We start from the raw sequence: 21165 nt of genomic DNA on the forward strand, positions 1-21165 counted from the left end.
CCCCACCGCCCACCCCCCTTCCCCCTCGGTATATTACGCATGACAAATAGTAAATTTTACGTTTGAAATACTCTCCCGAAATAATTTAAGCGGATGGATTTATTCGAAATTATTTGCAAGTGACACCCATTCGTTAATTCTTTGGAGGGAAGTAATGTCTTCTTCACAAGAGAAGCGGACAAGGTGGTCGAGAGAAATTGAAAGAGAAAAACATGGAGAAGAGAGATAAGAGTAGGATTGGCGTGATGTTTTAATTACATTTGGCTCTCTGTAAATGCAATATCATTCACCCGTTGGTCTGACAGCAGTTTAAAATTAAATTTCTCGGAAAAGTTTCTAATGTTGCCCTGCCCTGGCTGGATCAAATGATTTGAGCAAATATTCGCGCCATTTGAACCGTTGGTTGACTGCATAAGTTGCTGAAATCCCTGGTAAAAATTGGCGATAAGAGCTGCGTTTCAAAATACCATAGGAATTCTTATAGCCGGCTAAAGAAGGCTACAGAAAATCATATAGCTGGCTGTAGAATGCGGAGAAAATCATACGGTCGGGCTATACGAAGCTATAAAAAAGTATGCAGCCGGGCTATAGTTCCTATCGCCGGGCTTTACACTTTATCGCCATCGATTATAAAAGGCTATAAGAAATTGTGCAGAAATTTGTGTGCTTTGGAAATCATTAAGTTTGATACGGAACCACCTTAATATTTACAAAACACACATTATATTTTCCTTTAATACATATTTTTTTCATCAATTAAAATGAGAATAATCCATACAGGATGTGCAAACCTTTCAAAATCATGAGTTGAATAACGCTGACTCCGCCAGATTAAATATTAGAGCCTAACACAAAGCGGAGCGGCGACGCACTGGCGCCTACAAACCTAACAGGGATACTTCACGCATTGCGCAACGCGTGAAGTATCCCTGTTAGGTTTGTAGGCGCCAATACGCGTTCCGCGCTGGCTGCCCGCCTGCCGCGCCGCAGTGCGCCACGGCGCTTGAAGCAACTATTTCACACCAGACCAGAGGTAATGCACAGTATCATACGAGACTAAAGGCGGTCTAATATATGAGGTATGGCAGGCATCCATCAAAAGTACGGAGCTTTCCTCGCAAAATAAATCAAGATACTACGGCCCAAAAAGAGAGCAGTAGTCCAAAAACTCACTTAGTCCTAGCATCCGTAATTAGTAACGTTTAGCATACACTTTATCGTCTGGCTGTTGCTTAATCGTCATCGGCTATAGAAGGCTATAAGAAATTGTGTAGCCGGCTATAAAAGCTATTGGAAATCTTACAGCCGGCTGTAGGTCTATGGTATTTTGGAACACAGATTTCTACTGCCAATTTTTACTAGTGATATGCTGTTTGTTGCTTTTATTTTTATTAGCCATTTGTTTTATGAAAGTATTCTCTTGCAGATTTTCATGCTATTCTTTTATTGAATTGTTTCAGGTGAGTTGCGGCCTTGATTATCAGCCAATAGGAGTTTCCTTATGACGTAAGTCAGCCAATAGGAATTTCCGTATGACGTAAGTCAACCGATATGCTACGTTTACTGTTTAGAACCATGCCACTCTTTAGAACCGTCACACACTGTGGTATTTGACCGAAAAACCTGGCCAAAACCTCAATTTTAAATTTTTTTTTTATCGGAAAACCAATATGATATTCGAAATCTACACTGTTTTTTACCCTGGTAGACATGTATGTACAATTTTTCGAGTGGCTCAATTTCCCGCGAAGAGACCACGAAGTTATCTAATTCTCAGCGATTATTTTGATATGTTTTGGCGCGCTACTCGTCGATCAGTTTACTTCAACTGTGCGGCCATAAAAGGGAACTTCGGCGATATGCAACACATTCTTAGGGGTATATTCTGCACAACTAACCACAGTATTTTCGAAATTTCCTTTTTTAGTGATTTTCACAGGAGGTTGAAAAGTGACGTAAAAGTAAACGTTTTTTTCGAAATTCAAGGTCCGATTTCTTTTTGCGCTCAACTGCGCTCAAGCAGTTTAAGGCGGAATGTTATAGTCCAAAGTGGGTATTTTCAGGATTCAGGGGTGACAGACTGAGGAAAACTGAGGAAATTGAAATTTTTGACCTTAAAGATGGACTTTTGAGCGATTTTCACAAACATGAATGGGAAAAATTATGTCAATACTAACGACTGAAACTGTATTTTTCCAACAACTCTGACCCATTTAGTACCAAATTGGGTGACATTTGGTCACGCAACCTGTTTCTCTGGCCCCTGCACCCTAGAAAGAGGGATGAAAAAAATAATTTGAAAGCGGATGGGAGGGTCACTTTAAAGTCTTTCAAAAGTGTTTAATCCGTTATCTAACAATCTCTTCGTGCATTATCCTTGAGTATAGACATATTTATGCCATGTTTTACTTTGACAGACAAATTTGAGTCCATGCGGCCGCGGGGTGGGGCTTTAAAAGTGGCCCTCTGGCACCATGAAATTACGCTGAGAGGCACATTTGAAGCCTCGTAAAAGTGAGATATGTGGTTTTGTTACGAATTTTGCAGTGATGTGCCCTCACTTTGAGATGTGGACCATGGGTTAGGAAGGAACCCATCAAAATGAATCATTTTCACAGGTGCATTCTGCCCTTACAATGGTTTTTATTATGATAAAACTCATTTTCATCTTATAATTTAACCTCAAATCATCATAAGGAGGTCCCGGCACTTTCATACTAGCACTAATTTTGATTCAAAACTGTCAAAAATCTAAAATCTAGAATGATTCATATTAATTTTTTTGAGAAATGTACAATTACTCCTTAATGTGAGAGATCGGCTGTTTCGTCAAAAATGTTGAGGTGACATACGCTGTTTTTTTAAAAAAAACCATAACTGAGGTAATAGAAAGTCCTTATTTCGAAAAGTAGACCATAGGTGAAGGAGAAACTCGTCTAAATGCACCGCTTTAGTCAGATACTTTGCGTCCTTTTAAAGGCTTTTTGGAGGGCTTCTTGCACCCTCTTTAAACTCTCCGCAAATTGTCATATGATGTGTTAGGTGGTTAATTTGTGCATATTATCACTTAAGAAGAAGTACTGATTGTAAAATATTTTTAAAACTCGGCGATATCTGGTGATAAATAGTTTTGGCCAGCTTTTCAGGTCCAATACCACAGTGTGCGTCAGTCCAAATACAGCTCGGGGTTTTAATCTTGCGCTTCGGAGAATATTTCTTGAGTAACGATCCTTCATGAAATACATAACGCTGAAAAATCGACCCATAACACAGGTCCGCATCCTACTAAAAAGGTACTCTGGGAAATTTTTTTCGATATATATCAGTTGAAAAATGGCCACATTGCATCGTTTTTTCATCCTAAAATCTTCACAAGTATTGTTACGCACAGGATACCTGGCCTCTTTTATAGTTCTCCCTGAGACGCACCTACGCTGATAAAATCCGGCTCCGAAATAAGTGATTATTTGGATATAACAATAGATATATTAAATTCTAAGACTCATAAGTTCTAGCAGCATACGTCTGGAATGCGTAGAAACAAACGCGAGCTTTGAAAGTTTGATAATAAAAGCTATAACTTGATCCCAGTTTCTCCTATGGGATATCTGTAAGTGCGAGCGAGATAGCCCACAGTGGGAGAGAGATATCTAGAACTGCTGCTGAGAGCGATCAATCGCGATTGGTTGCATCAAGGTCATCATGCTTAACCCTAATTTTTTCTTGGATCAAGTTTCAGAGCTTCAGAAATTACTTTTTACGTCGTTTTTAGTGTCAATAGGAAGAGAAATAATCGCTAGAACTTATGACTCTTCGATTTTAACAGAAATTCCTTTAACTTTCATAAAAGCTCAAGGACTCACGTGGGACTGTACGGACTCGAATAGCGTGGACCAAGAAATCAAAACACAGCGGTGGCGCTCCCTGCACGGAAAAATGTCTTACTACGTACCGCTGTAGATTCACCTTAATATCAGCGAGAAAAATTGAAGCGTTAAATATGCGACGACAGGAACTCTCTTTGAATCAAGCGGAGCGGATCATAGGACGTTACAATAGAATAAAGCCTCAATAATGTCTTCAGTTGCCTCTTTGCTGGTTGAAGGCTGAGGCAATCCTCGTAGTGAAATGCTGCCTTTTGCGGTGACGCTGACAACGGCGGCCCTCTGACGTAAGGGCGTATCTCCATTTCCACGCCAGCTCTATTTTACGTGTAAATCCATGCTTTTGGGGACTTTGAGGAAATCCAGATACGCGGTTTTGCCAAAGGAGCGACGACAAGTCAACATCCAAGTTGGGGACAGTCGCCTTTATGCCTCGCGGTCGTTGCTCACGATTTCCATTCTTTGCTCTTCAGTTACACCCACTTCAAATGTTGAGAAAACCTCAGTGGCAAACGTTGCCGTCTTTAAAAGAGAGCTTAATTGCTTCATGCCTTCTATCCTATACTGCATTGCTAAGGAAAAATACCGTATGAACCTTCAGCATTGCCAAATTTCCTTCGATAAAACACGAATTTCCTGGTGAACTTATGAATATTTTCCTTCAAATTCCTCAGATAATTTCGTTCCCAATTCCACCCAACATTCCTGAAAATTTCAAGGAAAAATCTTCATAACATTCCTCATGAACAAACAAACATTTTATTAAAGGAAATTTGGCAACTCTCGAATGTTCATACGGCGTTCTTTCTTTGCACGGCAGTGTTGTCCAAAGTGGTGATTCTTGAAAGTTGGCAACACTGTTTTCCCTCCGTTTAAATGTATGTAAAACAATCGATTCTTGGTGAAGGAACTTGCCTCGCCAACAATCGATATTTTTAATGGATCTAAACGGTGGAAAATTGCGTTGCCACGTTGCAAAATTGCCACCGCCTATAATAACCACTGAGAGCACGCCTCGCGACTCTCCCTAGCCAGTTAATAAACATGTGCTTTCCGGGTCCTCTTTAGACAGCGGTTTTGTTTGGTTAGACATGAGCGGATTAAAAATTTAACATCCGAACCGATCGACATTGATTCGACAGAGAGACAAAAATTCAATTGATTTTTAAGTTTGTCTATTGATTCACCAGTTCTTCGATCGATTCACGGACTGGTCGATCAATCTACTAGTTTTATCGATCCATTTATGGGTGTCGATCGAGTCGTTGTAGATCGCGGTTCACGTTTTCACCTTCCGATCGATTTAACATTATACATCGATTTACCAAATGAAATCAACAGCGTGCTTAAATAAGGGAAGGTAGGGTATCGATAAGAACCGTAGGTAGCAGGATGGAGGGGCGCTTCGGCTCATACGCGGTGCTAGCCGAGTCACTCTTCTAAAGTTCCGCGTTGTCTCTCCAAATCCTAGCCCGTATTTTATCGAGGAATTCTTGAAAACACCCTTGCGAAATACCCGCTCGCTCACGCAATTTTATATCTACCGGAAAATCGAAATAGTTTAGTCCCGCCTTCCGTCCCATCAACTTTTCTACGCCTCCGTTAAAGTCTCTGAGTCAGCGGAGTCTCTCTCTCATTGTTGCGGAAATGCGAGAAAGTTTTTTTTGCTTCATTAGTATCGTGACTGGATCTGTGTGAAAAGGGACCCCATTTTTCGGAAGAAAATTTCCGAAACTTTTAACTTGGCGCGTAAAACGATCGCGAGAAGCGCCTGCAAAACTGTAGGCATACTTCAAGCATCGCGCCGTCTCCCCGAGCGCACGGCGGAATCCGATCTTTCTCTCGAGTCTCACTCTCGGGCACCCTCGGCTCTTGACTCGCCAAGAGCTGCACTGCCGTGCTAAGGAAGAACGCCGTATGAACTCTCAGACGCTGCCAAGTTTCCTCCGATAAAAATCGAATTTACTGGGAAAATTGTGAATGTTATTTCCCAAAATTATCAGACAATTTTGTACGCAATTTAATCTAAAATGTCTGAAAATTCCAATGAAAAATATGCATGAATGTTGTCAAAAATACATGTTTTATCATGGAAAATTTGGCAGCTCTCGAATGTTCATCCAACGTTCTTCCTTAGCACGGCAGTGCAGGAGCTCCATATGAAGCCTAAGATGACTGAGCCAATCACGAATGGAACCTTCAGTGTGGACATACTCTGTCCATAAAACAAACTAAACCTAAAATAGGACTAAGGCCGCAAGAATAAAAACATAAAATTAAAAATCCGGGACGTTTCGCAGCATCTCAGCTGCATTTTCAACCGGACAAAAAGGAGAATTAAAAAAGAAACGAATTGAGCTTGAAACAAATTGAGCTTCTCCGCTGTCATTGTGCGACTCCTGAAGGTACTAAGGTCTATAAAGATAAACTCTACTGGTGTGGCGTCTCTAAAATATATTGTCTCTGTCATTGAGTAGGGCTGCGAAAGGAGTGCGCGAATGCCCCCTCTTTCACCTTTTTGCAGATGCATAGGATTGCGCCAATTTTTCTCGTACTCAAAACTCACACGTTTCCGCGAATATTCGATATCAGCGAATAAGCGTCAATCTGACAACCTCAGTAGTTTGTGGTAGATAACTACATTGCGGATGAGGACTCTTCATTCCCTCCTTACTTACGGGTACGGGCATGCCTCTCTTCGATGGATAGCCCTCGCAGCACGAATGGCCCGCAGAGCCTTCATAGATATTTAAATAGTGAACAAGGGTCCTGTGGCCGCTATGCCCACCGCTAACCACGAAAAAAAAACTACACGTAAAAAATCGTAGAACAACCATATTCAAGTTCTTTAAGAGATAAAATGGATTCGAAGCTCGACGGGTGCACCCGAAAGAAAGCGTATATTTTTTACTGCAATTATCGTTACGCACCACTTTCTTAATTTTTAGTTTTAATAAATGTTTTAAAAAGCTACACACAGTTTTTCTGAAAAGTTTCCGCGAATTTACTGAAATGATACATATTTCAAATAAAGTATCGAAAATTCGCCGCGATATTTTCGTTCGTTGTATTTTCTTTCAGTGTAACCAAGAACAAATTAAATATCATCCGAGTTTCGGAATCGTTACAATGAGGATACATATTTTCCCTTTAATTTTGGTAAGAACTGGAGCACAGAGTCAAGATTGATGACACGTAGTCCTACAGCATTCCTGCAGTCTTACGAGCGCTAATATACGCCACCATACGCGCTTCACACCATCTGACCGACTGCACCGCGTTTGGCGCAATGCGAGAAGTATTCATGCAGTCTTGTAGGCGCTAATATGGGCTTTATGCCGACCGTGGCCGCACTGTTTGGCGCAATGCGTGAATTATTCCCAAAGTCTTGCTGGCGCTAATGGACGTTCAACCCCGCCGCACTGTGCTCACAATCAGAGCGACTATTCGAACTCGCGTTAGAATAATCGCAGCATCGAATAATAGAGCTTAAACGGCCCATGCTGTGTTTCGACGCCGTGAGCATTCCAACGTTGCCTCGCTTCTCCCGATTAAATATTTTTTCCGAAAAAAGTAAGGAAAGTTCTTTATAAAATAAATTTACATTAAGTGGAGGTGGTGAGTTTTAAAAAAGTAATTTTAACCTTTTATAGAGAGCTTTCATTGTTTGTTCAAATTGTTTAAAAAGTTCTTTATGCCCACGACCATTATTCAATCTTTTCACTTGAATTATCATCAGAAGGTAAGACTTCGATGACATGTCAAGAAAATAACCTAAACTAGCGTTAACATACAAATGCGTTTAATTTCCAAGCGTTTCATTTTTTTCCAAACTTGTACCTAAAGTTAACTTCATTTTAAATTGGCGCGTTCCTGTAGCAGATGATAAGGTTTCTATTCGTGGGATCCTTGTGGCTTTTTCGCGCAATCCTCATATAATTTTTTAGACCTTGCGCGGAATCCTAGATTAGCGTTCAGGAGAGCGAACTTTTTTCCCCGGTGTAATCGATTACAGCATGTCCTGTTCTTACAGCATAATCGGCCGACCGCGGATTGATTGGAAATGCGAGCGAAGCTTTCCCAGCGGAGGACGCGGCGCGCGATCCTTGAATGGGCCAGGTGACAGCGGCGCGGCATAGCGGGACTGCGCGTAGGAGGTCGCTGCCCGAGCCACGACCGCCCGGCAACCGGCAACCGCCGCCGCGCCGCACAGTGGATCCAGAATATGGGAGAGGTCGGACACATTTTAGGAACTTTAAACACTTACAACTCCGTTCAATCAAAACTTTGAGATTTTCAAAATCCTTCCATTGGTCCCCTCGTGAAATTTTCTTCCAATCGACCACTAGACAAGGTACGAATTTAAGCATTCTGATACATGTTTCTTAACCAGAATTTCACGTAGAGCACGATTCGGCGACGATGACTAATGGAACAAACTCCAAACGAAGATATCAACGGTTTTTTTTCACATTGGTTACGAGGAATTTGAACTGCCCGCTGACAAGAAACTCAAAGCTCCACGTGAGTCAAATCGCGCACTACAACGGTTTCAACACGCTTCTCAATCGAGTATTGTTCATTTCCCACCATGTGTTGTTCAAACTGTAAGCAATTTGCTACAGCTGAGCCAAAGCGTCAAGATTGAGGCTGCCAGAATTTTATATCGCAGAGACTGTCATGATTACGTTTAGCGCACGATGTGAATCACGCAGAGCATTGAGTTTTCAAGAGCGGGTGGTTTGAATTCACGCATCAAGAATCATTAAATATCTTTGGAAGGAGTTGATTTCGGCAATTTTCGTTGTGCGCGTCGTATTTTACGTAAAATTTTAGTTAAGAAACATGTCTCAGAATGCTGAAATTCGTACCTTGTCTAGTGGTCCATTGCTAAATTGCTTGCCCATTTAAATAAAAGATTTGACGGATTAGACATCAGATTTTGCAGTTTTAGTCAACTGATTCATTTGCGAGCTCTCTGATGGACTCGATGCACTTGTGCGGCGGCGGCGCGGCTGACCAACTGGTGGCGGCGCCGCGACGCCGACGACGCGCCTGTGACCGAAAATCGGCCGTCTTGCGCGTCACGACGGCGACGCGACGCTGCCCGTGTCCCGCGGGTGGCGTCTGCAGAGGTGAAAGTGCGCGTGATGGCCGCAAGGTCAAGATGAATCCCTATTGTTTCCGTTTCATAGGTTCGTCGTAGCCGCGGCTCGCGCGCTCGCGCTCAACACGGCCTTTGTTGCCGCGCATCGGTCAACCTCCCGCATTCACGCATATCTATAGCTCTTCCTTTAACAGAAGGTTGCCTACCGTCAGTAAAACCCGAAAAACTGGAAAATATCAGCAAATTTTGTGTCATCAGGAAAATATGAAGAAAATTGAATCCCTCAGTAGAGAATTTACAGGTGTCTGAAATTTGATGAATTTCGTGTTTAAGTGGAAACTACTGAGTGAACTGAACACCCTTGTATTCAGTTCGCCCTTAATTCATGAATTGAACAATTATTGGAGAAGATGTGACAAAGTGATCTAATCTGCTAAAATATATGTGTTTAAATGGGAAATGCCGCCAGATGACGTCACTAGGCGGTGCATTTTCTCACTTTTAAATAAATTTTTATAATTTTTCTCTTATTTAAAAAACTATACGTACTTGGCGTACTTTGCGATGTATTGATCGATCTTCCATATGAACTCATGAAAAGGATCGATCAACAGTGTGTTCGCGACCAACACCTTAATAATCGATTCTTTACCATAGCTTTAAATGGTGAAATATCGATAATCGATCATTGACGCCTCGCCACTGCTGCGAGGATTATCACTTCGTTGAAACCCCACGCCCCGAGAGTTTCCTTTTCAGAGTACTGAAAAATTCAAAGCCATAACTATGTTCAGTTGTAGAAAGGGATCGCATTGAGAGAAATCTGGCTAAGATGGCGCATTTCTACCAAGCGTTTCTGAGCGTTTGCAGAGATGGGCCTGTCAATAAAATCAATTCTATTGTTACTTGTCTTCTTCGGAGGAGGAAGTTGATAATAGATTGCATAACGCAGAATACAATGTTTCAGCCGAGATGAGCCTGTAAAATGCAATAATGGGCCCGGCTCGACAAGATCTGAATAACGGACATACTCAACGGTTTACATAATATCCTCGTGAAAATTTAACACGAAAAACAGTACGTAAGGCGGTAAGTGTAATTCTAGCGGTCATATCCTCTGAGTATGATTGTCACTGGCAAAGATAGGGTCCAACAAACATCGGGTGACTGCATCCGTTTGTATGCATTTAGCAAATCGGATTTTATTGTAACAATCGCCATGAGCTTCAAGAAGAACTTAAAAACTGACATAGCCTATAATAGTTTTTTGCAGGTTTTCCAAACGTAAAAAGTAGTGAAAATCGCGCCAAGGTCACCTGTTGGTTCAGGGTTTCTGGGTTGAGCTACTGGAGCCAAATCGATGTACTTAAGATATTAGTTTTTGGGATACAAAATTTGATATTTTTTTTCATTCAAAATTATATTTTTGGCATTTCTGATCATCATGATGAAATTATTGAAAATATAGTTTCAGATCGAGTCAAAAATCAACCTTCTTTAGATCTATGATGAATTGCAGTTACGATCAGAGATAACGTGTTTTGGAAACCTCCCGCTGCTTGTTTCCTGGTAGTGTAAAATCTACTTTTGGAGGTCAACGTTCACATTTTGTCGCTACTCTGACGTAAGGGCATGTCTCAGTTTTCACGTGAGCCCGGTTTTGCATATAAAGCCATGCTCTCTGGGACCCATTCAGAAATCGAGATAGCCCCTAGCGACACTTCGCCCAATGAGTTTTGATGACCAAAAGTTGAGCAATTGGTTCAGGAATCCTTATCAAACTTTCAAAAACTCGCTTAGCAAAGTGCTCACTCCGACATCCATCAGTCATCAGACAAATTTTATTTGATCTTCAGCTCAAAAAGTTGTTCATAAATCATTAGGCGAAAAATAGCATTGACCCACACATTTAATTTCTGCTACTCTCGATTACATTGCTTAGATTCGCGGCCTAAAACTAATTGGATTGTATATATATAAAGGTCGCTTTACAGCACTTCCTCGCGCTCTACGACTCCTAACCTCCACTGCTCTCTTTCAAACCACAAGTCTTGGGGGATTGAGCACCTTAACATTTCCGCTTCAATCCCTTCCCTCCAACCTTTCTAATTGGACTAAACTTAACTAATAACTGGACTTACTTAACTTGGACTTACTTTAACTGGACTTACTTTACTTACTTACTTGGTTGGACTTAACTTTAACTAATTGGATTGTATTTTGCAAAAAGGAACCAAGAGCATTCCAATGTTGCCAAGATTGTGCAACATACATTCTTCGCAACAAAATTACTGAAATAATGAAAACATTCATGTTTTATAAGGATAATTTTCCTCTTGAATTTCATAGTATGTCAACACCTTCTCATATTTTTCCTTCACATTTTCGATTTTTCATTACATTTCAGTATTCTCATTAGGGATGGCTGGATTTCGTTCATTTCTGTCTTTTTCACGTCAATCTCCCAGCCATCACCTACAATCACCCATTACTTTAATTACTGAACTTGCAGCTGATAGCTCCACTGATTATAGCCAGCCAATAGCGTGTAGACTTGTTGTCTCACCACCTGTGACGTCAGCAAGTCTATAAAAGCTTGCGCTGCCCTAAAATCTAGGTCTTACTCCATCCCCGACCCGTAGTACTACGTAGTGCCTTTTTCGCCCTTTTGGCACATCTTTTAGTGACTAATTTCATTCTTGTAATTCTGTAACTTTTTCTCTTTCGGTTAATATATTCAAAATTCCATCATCAAAATTTCGTTATTCAATTTTTCCGTGTAGTTTGTTGTTCCTACTCAAAGAGCAACTGGTGCCGAACGGTATTTCCAACTCTCATTTATGACATAGTATATTGAGAGTGAAGATAAAAATTTGTATAGATAATCAGTTAAGATTTGCAGGGTTAAGAAAGTTGCAAAATCTTAGCGACATTGGAATGCTCCTGGTTCCTTTTTGCGAAATGCAAGCCAATTGGTCTCTGATGACGACATTCTGTGCGTGTAAAAAAAAACTACCCAATGCTCCTGGTCAGTTGACTTGCAGTAGTTGCAGTATGGTGTCCAGCAGCGATCAACTCGACAACTTGGTAAGCTCACGAGTAAGTTGTTGACTGTTGTGTGTAGACACCGTTACAGACTCTCGACCTGAGAGCAGAGCGATGGTTTGCCTTTCACTGCCGCCACATATTTGACAAAAACTCCTCCATCCTCCTCGTTGTTTCCATCATTTTCAAGGAGTGTGACAACGATTCTGTTGCAAAGGGCCAGACCACAGACAACGTGAACCGCTGGTCGCGGTCGTGTCAATGTCACCGCGGCGGCCGCGGCCGGAACAATAGAAAATCCAAATTGGAGAAACCACATTTGCCGCGCATCACTCGCCCCTCATTTGCATTTTCAAAATTGGTGAGCCTTGCTTTTTGGTCCGGTCGGCAGAACTCGTTTCCGTCAATCCGCCGACGTCTTCCATTAGTGCGTGAGCGAATTTTGGTTACGTCATGAGCTTTCAACCTTCTATGGATTGGATCTTCCTGAGGACATCGTGGACAATCGAAGCAGACATTCTTATGAAAACTTATTCGCCATAAATGAAAGTGCGAAGAAACTGTATTCATCGACCCATTTCAAACTTCAGGGTAATCAGTAATTCGATTAATTTACTCGTTGCTTTAATGTTTCAGCGCTCTGATACTTAGAGCAAGTCATTTAAAACGATTTTTACGGACCTCCTCGCATTTCCAGTTTTGGTGTTAAGTCTTTTTAAGAATGACCGATTCAATTCTGTGATGTGAGAGAAAAAGGCCGTATGAACATCCAGCTGCTGCAAAATTTCCTCCGACGAAACATCAATTTTTTTACGAAAGTCTTGAATATTTTTCTTCTAAATTCTCAGATACTGTAGAAAAAGTCGCTAGCGGGATGCTCTGAGAAATTAGGAGAAAAATATATACATATGTTGTTCTTTTCGAGAGGATTTTTTTCCCCCCTACTTTCTCGATGAGCAACCGCGAATCAAACATCGAAGAATAGTGCAGATCTCAATAGGTGCAGTAGTGAATAGTGATGTAGCGGTTGATGCCCTGCGCCTATTGATGTATATTGAACCCATTTTGAGCCTCTGCTGTGATTATGGAAAATAGAGCTTTAGCTTGACACTTGATTCATCGGCGGGCTGATTGTATAAATTGATAGACAAAGCGATAGACATAAAAGACATAAGAAAATGGAGCGATTCTTTAGGTTGAAACGGGTAGTTGTCTTAGACTAAGAGCGAAAATGTTGGAAGAACTGTAGGATCTCTCGTGTTTTGCCGTTAGTTTAGTCTATAATTTACTTCCTGCTTCCATTGCAACCACCAAAAGGATTGCTCTAGTTTCCATTTGTCCTTCTTGTCTATGACTTTCCTCCATCAACTTCAATAATGAGTCTGCAGTGACCAATGAGCATTAAGTTTGGGGGAAAAAATGACTCAGAATAGGAAGTGGAAGATCTGGGTTCGAGGTTTTGTCTCTGTGAGTGGAATGGAGTTGTGCAACGGCGCGGCGCACAGTGAATCGAATCAATTAGAGAGGTCGGACATAAAATTTTTGACTTAAACTGCAAATTTTGAAATTTATTTCGTCATATTTTCAACTTTAGGGGTGCTTCCAGTAGAAAATTTCACGAGGAAACCAATGGAGCCACTTTTAGAACTTCAAAGTTTTGTATAAACGGAGTTATAAGCGTTTAAAGTTTCCAAATTCTGTCCGATCTCTCGTGTTGACTCGATCCACTGTGCGGCGTGAAGTTATCGCTAACAAACTGAGCGGGGCGGGGACGGGGGCGGGAGAAGACGCACTTTCTGCTCCTGGTTGGTCGCCTCCATTCCATACTTGGATGCATATTTCCGTATTTGCATGCCATGACCTCTTTTAATTGAATTCTAGAGCAAAAGTTGCGCTTTCAATGCTTTCAGATGACCCACCGATTCTTACAACGCCGCTCTTCGTTCGCTAGGCGTAACGCGTCCTTATTTTTACTGGATTTCCACGGCGTAAGTCAGAATGTCGGCGTTTCTATGAATTCCCTCTAAATTTTAAAGTTTCTCTCCACAAACATTCAAAAATGATCCTATTAAAAAATAAAAGACGCAGAGAAATTAGGCATCGTCTACTGTCGTTGGGTTGATTCTCGTCAAATCGGATCAATTGCTATTGTGGAGGTATTAGTCCCAGGGAACTGGAAAGCAATCGGCTTAATTTGCGAAGATCTATAACAAACAGCTTTGTCAAGCATCTTGGGCAGAGGATGTTCCCGCTTGATCTCAGGCCAATTGCGACCTAATGGAGACGGGTTTAGACCCATTTCACCAGTAGCTACAAAATGTTCGATTGGTACCGATTCTATTCCTTTCACAGGATTAAAAACAACATCCGTCCTCACTAAATTCACCGAGATTATGATGTTAGCTCGCATAGCGAGAAAGTTTATCCAAATGACTGGTAGCTGATACCCTTTTAAAACTACAGATTTTTATATTTTTATTTTATTTATTTATTTATTCATTTTAGTAAAGTTACTTCTTTATGGTGTCTTGGACCTAAAAAAAACCAGGATAATCGAGATTCGTCAGGGAATGAAAAATTTTAGGGACTTTCGGAGAAAAATCAGTTCATCTCCCCAGAAACTGGGAATCCTTGAACGTGCATCAAAGACTCGACTCAAAGATGAAAACAAATCCACATTCGTAGTAGCATTACCCGCGAATTACTTAGTTTTTCTGAAGAAAATCCCACGGTAGTGGGAAAAAGCTCGGTCCCTCATGACCGGATGACCAAACCTATGATCCCCTAGGAATCTGGAAAAATCAGGGATTAAGCATGGCCAAGAATTCTAGAGGCTATGTGTGAAAATCTCTCGGGTGCAACAGACCCACCAAGATCGCCAGGTCATGCGATAAAAAAATACTTTAGATTGGCTTAAGTGGAGGAAAGTGCCTATTTTCAGCACCATCTGGCAACAATGAGACATGTTTGCAGCAAGAGACCGCTATATAGAGGGATCTAAAAGTCCTGCACTATCCCTTTAACCCTTAGAGGGCTCTCTATGCTTTACAAGGTGATCCTTTAACATTTCGGGGTGTCCCAAAAGTCGCTTCTTTTGACTTAAGCACTCCAAAAATGTCAAGTCTCTGTCTCAATTCGTTCAAAAGTTACAGGAGTGATGTCAGGTTCAGGACTTCGGACTACCCTGCCTGTCATTCTGGCTTTTCCTTGCAGTGCCACTGGTGTATGATGTTGCCAAAATTTTAAGCATAACAACAACATATTTTGAACAGAAAATAACTGAAAAGTTTAATATTTGCGGAGGAATTTGCGATAGAGAATCTCATTTTTGAAGTGGAAACTTTTCAGGGGGGCACTTTCAGACGCGTCGAGTCGAAACTTGGAAAATTGAGCTTTTGGCTGAAAACGCGCTTCCGCCTTTGAGATCCTGCTCCTTATAGTCTTACTTTGTTACCTATAAAAAATACCGTCAGAAGATTTTATATTAACATCATGCCAGGGCGTAAAATCTCCTGGCTTCAACTCGGAAGTTCATCCCTTTGTCAATTTTGAAACTCTCGAATTCGCTGTTTTTGCCAGACTTCTCCCTGTTTGAAGATTTTCAATCCCGTATTGTCATACTAACATTCAAATTAAAATTTTTGGAGGATAAGATTTATCGAAGAAAATAATGTTTCAAAAGGGGCCAAGTTTGGGACCCTCTATGGCATTAATGTATTTTGGATCTCAAATTCTGGGGGACACTATTCTATTTTGTAGCTTGCATAAAAGCATAGGGTACATTATTTTTTTTTCAACTTTTTTTTGGAATCCACAAAAAGTAAAAACTAATGAAAATTTGCAAAATCACGCCGCTGAGGAAAAATTAAATTTTTAAAAACTCAAAATATACGTCGTTACGAATTTGTAACGCTGCCATAGAGAATTAAAGCCACCAAAAAATCCCTTTTGATACATATATTTAAAAAAAAAAAAAAACTTCTTGTATTGTCTTAACTCTGTATTTACGATCGCGAACTTATTTTTTTTTTGACCCGACGCATATTATCGCTTTCATTTTTGTTTAGAAACCAAATAATGTGTCAATGTTTTATCAAAAAACTTTGTTCCATTTAAAAAAAAAAAAAAAAAAAAAATTCAATGTTCTTTTTTGCATCAGAGCAGGTCATATTTTGGTTCAAAATACAAGGAACATGAACGATGCAGAAAAACTAAGTGCAACAACCTGGACCCTCACTCTGTTTTGGGTGTTTATGCTTGAATAGGTACATTAAAACCTGTCCCATGAAAGGGATGAGAAAATAACGGTTATGTGTGAATGAAATGTGACTTTTATGTCTGAATTAGAAACGGACGGGAGTGAAAAAAGGGAAAAAGGGGTAGATACTACGAACGAGAAATAAAAAGGAAAAAGGATGAGGCTGTCGGTTTGTGCTGGCGTATGCGTCGCTAGGAATGGTTGCATTAAAACGGTTCAAAGCTCAATTTCGCAGGTTGTGTTAAAGTTTAACGAAAGCTTTATGCCTCGGAAATGAGCCGAGCCACAAAGCGCCAGGAAGAATGCATATTTTTCCCAAAGGAGGATCTCGCTTTGTTACTCTTTCCACCGTATCTCTTTTGTTTTTCTATTTCTTTTTTGTTTCAAGTTTTCCTCGGTTTTCTTTGCGGAGGAGTGGCTTTGAAATTCATTTGCGTTTCAAACTTGAACGCGGTTCTCATATCGCGAAAAAAATATAAATCGTCATTATTATCTGAAATTTTTCAAAGAAAACGAGGAAGTGAAATGCTTCCTCTCCCCTTTCATTCGACCTTCAAATGAATGCAAACATAAACCAGCACATATTTTGAAACACCGCAAAAGAGATAGATGGTTCCCGCGCACTTTGGCAATGGATGTAGTGAAGAAGAAAAAAAGTCTTGTCGCCTAAACGCCATGTTCTGTCCAGGAGCACAGCAGGTGACCCAAAAATCTTGAGCAGAGATCAGAGCACAATTAAAATCAAGATTAAATCGGCGCACGCTACAATTCTTGTTGCCACTTGGTGCGAATTTCCAGTAATTCTTTCTTTCACCACGGTAAAGAATTGAGTTTTTTCGTGTTGGCTCTGATAACGATGGTCGCCGGTCACAGTATGAGAGGTGACCGTTCATTTACGCCTCGGCATGAGTTTTGAGGTGGGAGGAGTTCCAGGATTATTTCCGATGCCGCGTTCACAAACACGCCCTCTGTCGAGACATTTTTTTTTTCATAATCCTTTTTCAGTACATTTTTTTGTGTGTGTGAAAATCACACACGTGCTTTGCGAACTTAATTATGTGCTTCTTCTAAAAGGAAGAAACCAGAACCTAAGGCGCTATTTAATTGCAAGTTATTGCATTTATATCTTAATTTGAGTCTGGCAACTAAACTGCCGCACTAAGGAAGAGCGCCGTATGAACATTCGAGAGTTGCCAAATCTCCTTCGATAAAATGTTCATTTTTGAGAAAAGTTAGGAATATTTTTCCTTGAAATTTTCATGAACTTCAGGTGAAATTGCCAACAACATTATCCGAAAAATTGGGAGGAAAATATTCATAAGTTTACCAGTAAGTTTGCGTTTTATGAAAGGAAATTGGGCAACGCCTGAAGGTTCATACGGCGTTCTTCCTTAGCACGGCAGTAAAGTCGTTTAATTTTTGACTCGAAGCCAAAGCTCCCTGTTTCGGTAAGTTCCTCCTCTCTTCGTGCTTTTGGATCTCTGAAGATTCCGAGAGAGTATTTAGAGGGGTGGGAGGAATTTAAATTTCCCATCCGAAATTAGGCAGTATTATTAAAGGCGTTCGAGCACGCAGCCTTGCGTGATCAACGCTTCTACCGTGTATCCTTTGTTAAGCTTGGATTTGGAATGGAATAGCCGTAGTTAGCATCTTTTGTTTATCGTTCATGAATTGCATTATTTGAGAACTTGCGTTTGGGCCGATTTATATGGTGCGTTTCTCCTGGCAATGAATTTTGGGACCGAGCCAGTTTCTCCTCGGTGGAGGCGTCGACCTTCTGACGTCACAGCAATGGTGGATCCAATAGAGCAAAAGAGACAATCAACCCCTTTTGCCTTCCTCCGAGAGCCAGTATGGAATTGGAAGCTCCAGGGGCGGCAAAGTGTGGGAAACAACATCATCCAGGCTGAAAAGTTGGACTCATTTTCCTGGCTTTCGAGGTGACTTGATTTGCTTCTGCGTCACAGATCTTTCCTCTTATTAGTCCCAACATCTGAGCGACGCTGAACTAGCGCGTTAATGAACGCAACTACTTTTGCTCCCAAGTTAATAATATTGCCTAATCAGGATGTAGAGAGGAAACTGGTCAGAATGAGTGCGAGACCCGGTGACAGTCGGTAGAGAGGTAGTAGTACGCTAATGTTGGGCTTATCACGAACGAACGTGAGTACGCTACTGCAATCAAGAATTACCACTTCCAAGCCGTACAAATTGCCTATCCAGGTTATCTAAGGCGAGCTGGTCAGAATGACTGTTAGCCACGAGAAAAGCATTGTTAGTAATTTGCTAAAATGCCGTTCATACATGTATAACGCTGGATTTTGAATTTTGAAATCCCTGTCTCCGTCCTAAAATGCATTTGTGGTTTAGGTCTGTGTGCTTTGACACATACAAACAAAATTGCATAACGCTCTCTTCGACACTGAAAAAAAAGTATGGTAAGGGCTACTATAAGTCCACTTCATTTTTTACAATGATACAATTTAGTGAAAATGGAGAGAATTATATAGTATGCACCATAGCTCAGGTGATTCTTACCACAATATTGTAAATGCTACCATACAATCTGGAGTTAATTACCATACCCGGATCACTTTGTCAGAGTATGGTAAAATCTATTATATTTTTGTCCAGTGGACACCCCCCCTCCACCCCACCCTAGAACGTCATGTATTTCATGAATGGCCCGGTGGCCCCTGATGCTTCAATCAACCCAATAGCGCTTGATTTCACTGAAAAATTGAGGGAGTTTTCAAGACTTTTCGTTGGGTAGTTTCCGAGGAGGATATATGTAAGTATGACGGGAGGTCCGCACCGTCACAATCGGAGATACGTGATTTTGTAGCTTGGCCATCGAAATGCATTTACTGTGTATAAACTTTCCTGTTCTGCATTTTCACAAGACAACAACCAAAATAGCACTCCTCTCCGAAATCTGGAGTTGTGAGATGGTATACGAGCAACTTCACTGGTTTGATTTGGGAGAGGTGAGCTGATGCTGCTAATTAGAGGCCCGCCTTCGTGAATTCCGCTTTGCCGCGCCGCGTTATCAAAATAAACAAAGCAAATTGGCGTAATGAATACTAATGACATACCCTGCCGCCACTAGAACGACAGATACCGTCGTATGATGAGCCAGATTTAATTAGAGACTCCCGTACCCTGTACCATTCAATTCTACCATGTTTCGTGCTGGCGCAAACGCGTACTGCCGTGCTAAGGAAAAACGACGTATGAGCCTTCAGACTTTTGCCATAATTTTTAGCGCCGCTGGGCTTGCACTAGAGCAGCTATCCGGACGTCCCAGCGGGGATAATCATGCACAGGTACAGTGTAGAGACCGCGCGTTGGTTGATGGATTCGGCGCCATTTTCGGCTATTTGCCTGTGTCATGACTTTATTTAATTGCATACTGTTTTATGTTAGTTCAATGCTAATGTTGGTATTTGTATTTTTGGATTCATGGTGATACAGCAATAATTCAAAACTGTTTGTGCTTTTATCTCGATGAAAAAATGTACTTTAACGTTCAAAAATTTGAATATTTGAATTTTAAGTTTTGCGTTAAGAAGCTTTTAACCACTGGTTGGAGCATCCTATTATTACTCGATATCAGCCTGAAGCAAACAAAGGTACCAGGGAAACCGTAAACGTCTAACAACTATCGTGCCATTGGGGCGATGATTGAAATGATATCGACTGTATGTCGCCGATATGACCGACAGGACATAGCCTATCTTAACTGTTAATAATATTCGCAATTCGATATTGTTTGATTTCGAAAAGGAGCAATTCATTCATACAGTTCCGATTAGTTTTGGCGAACGGCCCTTAACCTACGGCACCGGCTCATGGAATTTTTTAACTTGCCTGGACGGATCGTCTGTAGCGCCTCGTTTTCTTCGTTGTGTGTGTATTTCGTGAAGAAGTTTCTATGGCAATTGCTTTTATTTGTGACTGTTTTTTCCATTCGGAACATATTTATTGAAAACGGCGACCTTTTTCAACAGTCCTATATTTTATCTACAAATCTAAGTGCCCTTCATAATCATTTTAATTTTGCCCTGGCAAAAAGGTTCGGAAATTGCATGATTTTGCCCGCAAATGCGGAAGTAAGTAAATTTGGGCATTTTTTTCCCTTCTTCAAACTCTGTGGAGAAGCACTTCTCCTCAGTACATCTATTTTTTTACTTATCTCTCGCAAGTACATTTACAGAAGTGTGTTCCCAAAGTTTTATTAACAGTTCAATTCGTGGTTTTTTTATTATGAACGCTTTTTCGGAAAGCAATTATTTACATTGTTCAATTCTACTGACTTTCAACACTCGATATACTCCCGGCAAATCTGGGTCAAAAACAACAGCGTTTCAAATGTGACTCGAATGCTTCCAACAGCCATCCGATGTCTAAGGGTTTATCCCTAATTTAGGATTTTCCGGAATTCCAGGGATGTTAGGGATTTTCAGGAAATCTAAGGATTTTTCTTTAGAGGTAATAGTTAACAAAAATCAACTTTTTAACCTCAATCTAGCTGCGACAATCGAAACATTTTTTCATCTATATTTTGTAGCCTTTTGGCAACACTATTTTTCCCGCAAATAGCCGGAAATTTAAAACGATTGGCGTCTGTCGATGTACTTGACATTCAACTGTAAAACATTCAACCTTTAATAATAAGAAATCAACTAATATTCTTTCATTTTATTGGTCCCTGGAATTAAGCACGCTTTCAGAGAGCGCCAAATTTCAAAAAACGACCAATCAGATTTAAATATTGCAATTCGCTACTTCGAATGACATCATGATTCTTCGTTTAAAAATGGCGCTTTTTGCAAAATCTAGGATTTTTTAAGTATATTTGAGCAAATCTG

The 21165-nt window shown here is 40.7% G+C and overlaps 1 protein-coding gene across 6 annotated transcripts in view; it reads left to right on the plus strand.

Annotated features, from left to right (window-relative positions):
- Positions 1-21165, plus strand: part of LOC140224996 (uncharacterized) — a 251420-nt gene that overhangs the window by 71560 nt on the left and 158695 nt on the right. Inside the window, exon 2 of one of the 6 annotated variants that reach the window (XM_072302292.1) lies at positions 1461-1537. The exons of 4 other annotated variants lie outside the window; for them this stretch is intronic. The gene's annotated coding sequence lies outside the window, so the exon portion shown is untranslated. The remainder of the gene's footprint in view (positions 1-1460; positions 1538-21165) is intronic. One more of the 6 variants, XM_072302296.1, reaches the window with a different exon arrangement.

This window comes from Bemisia tabaci, chromosome 7, assembly GCF_918797505.1.
Source record: "Bemisia tabaci chromosome 7, PGI_BMITA_v3".
In the NCBI taxonomy this organism is placed as follows: domain Eukaryota; kingdom Metazoa; phylum Arthropoda; class Insecta; order Hemiptera; family Aleyrodidae; genus Bemisia; species Bemisia tabaci.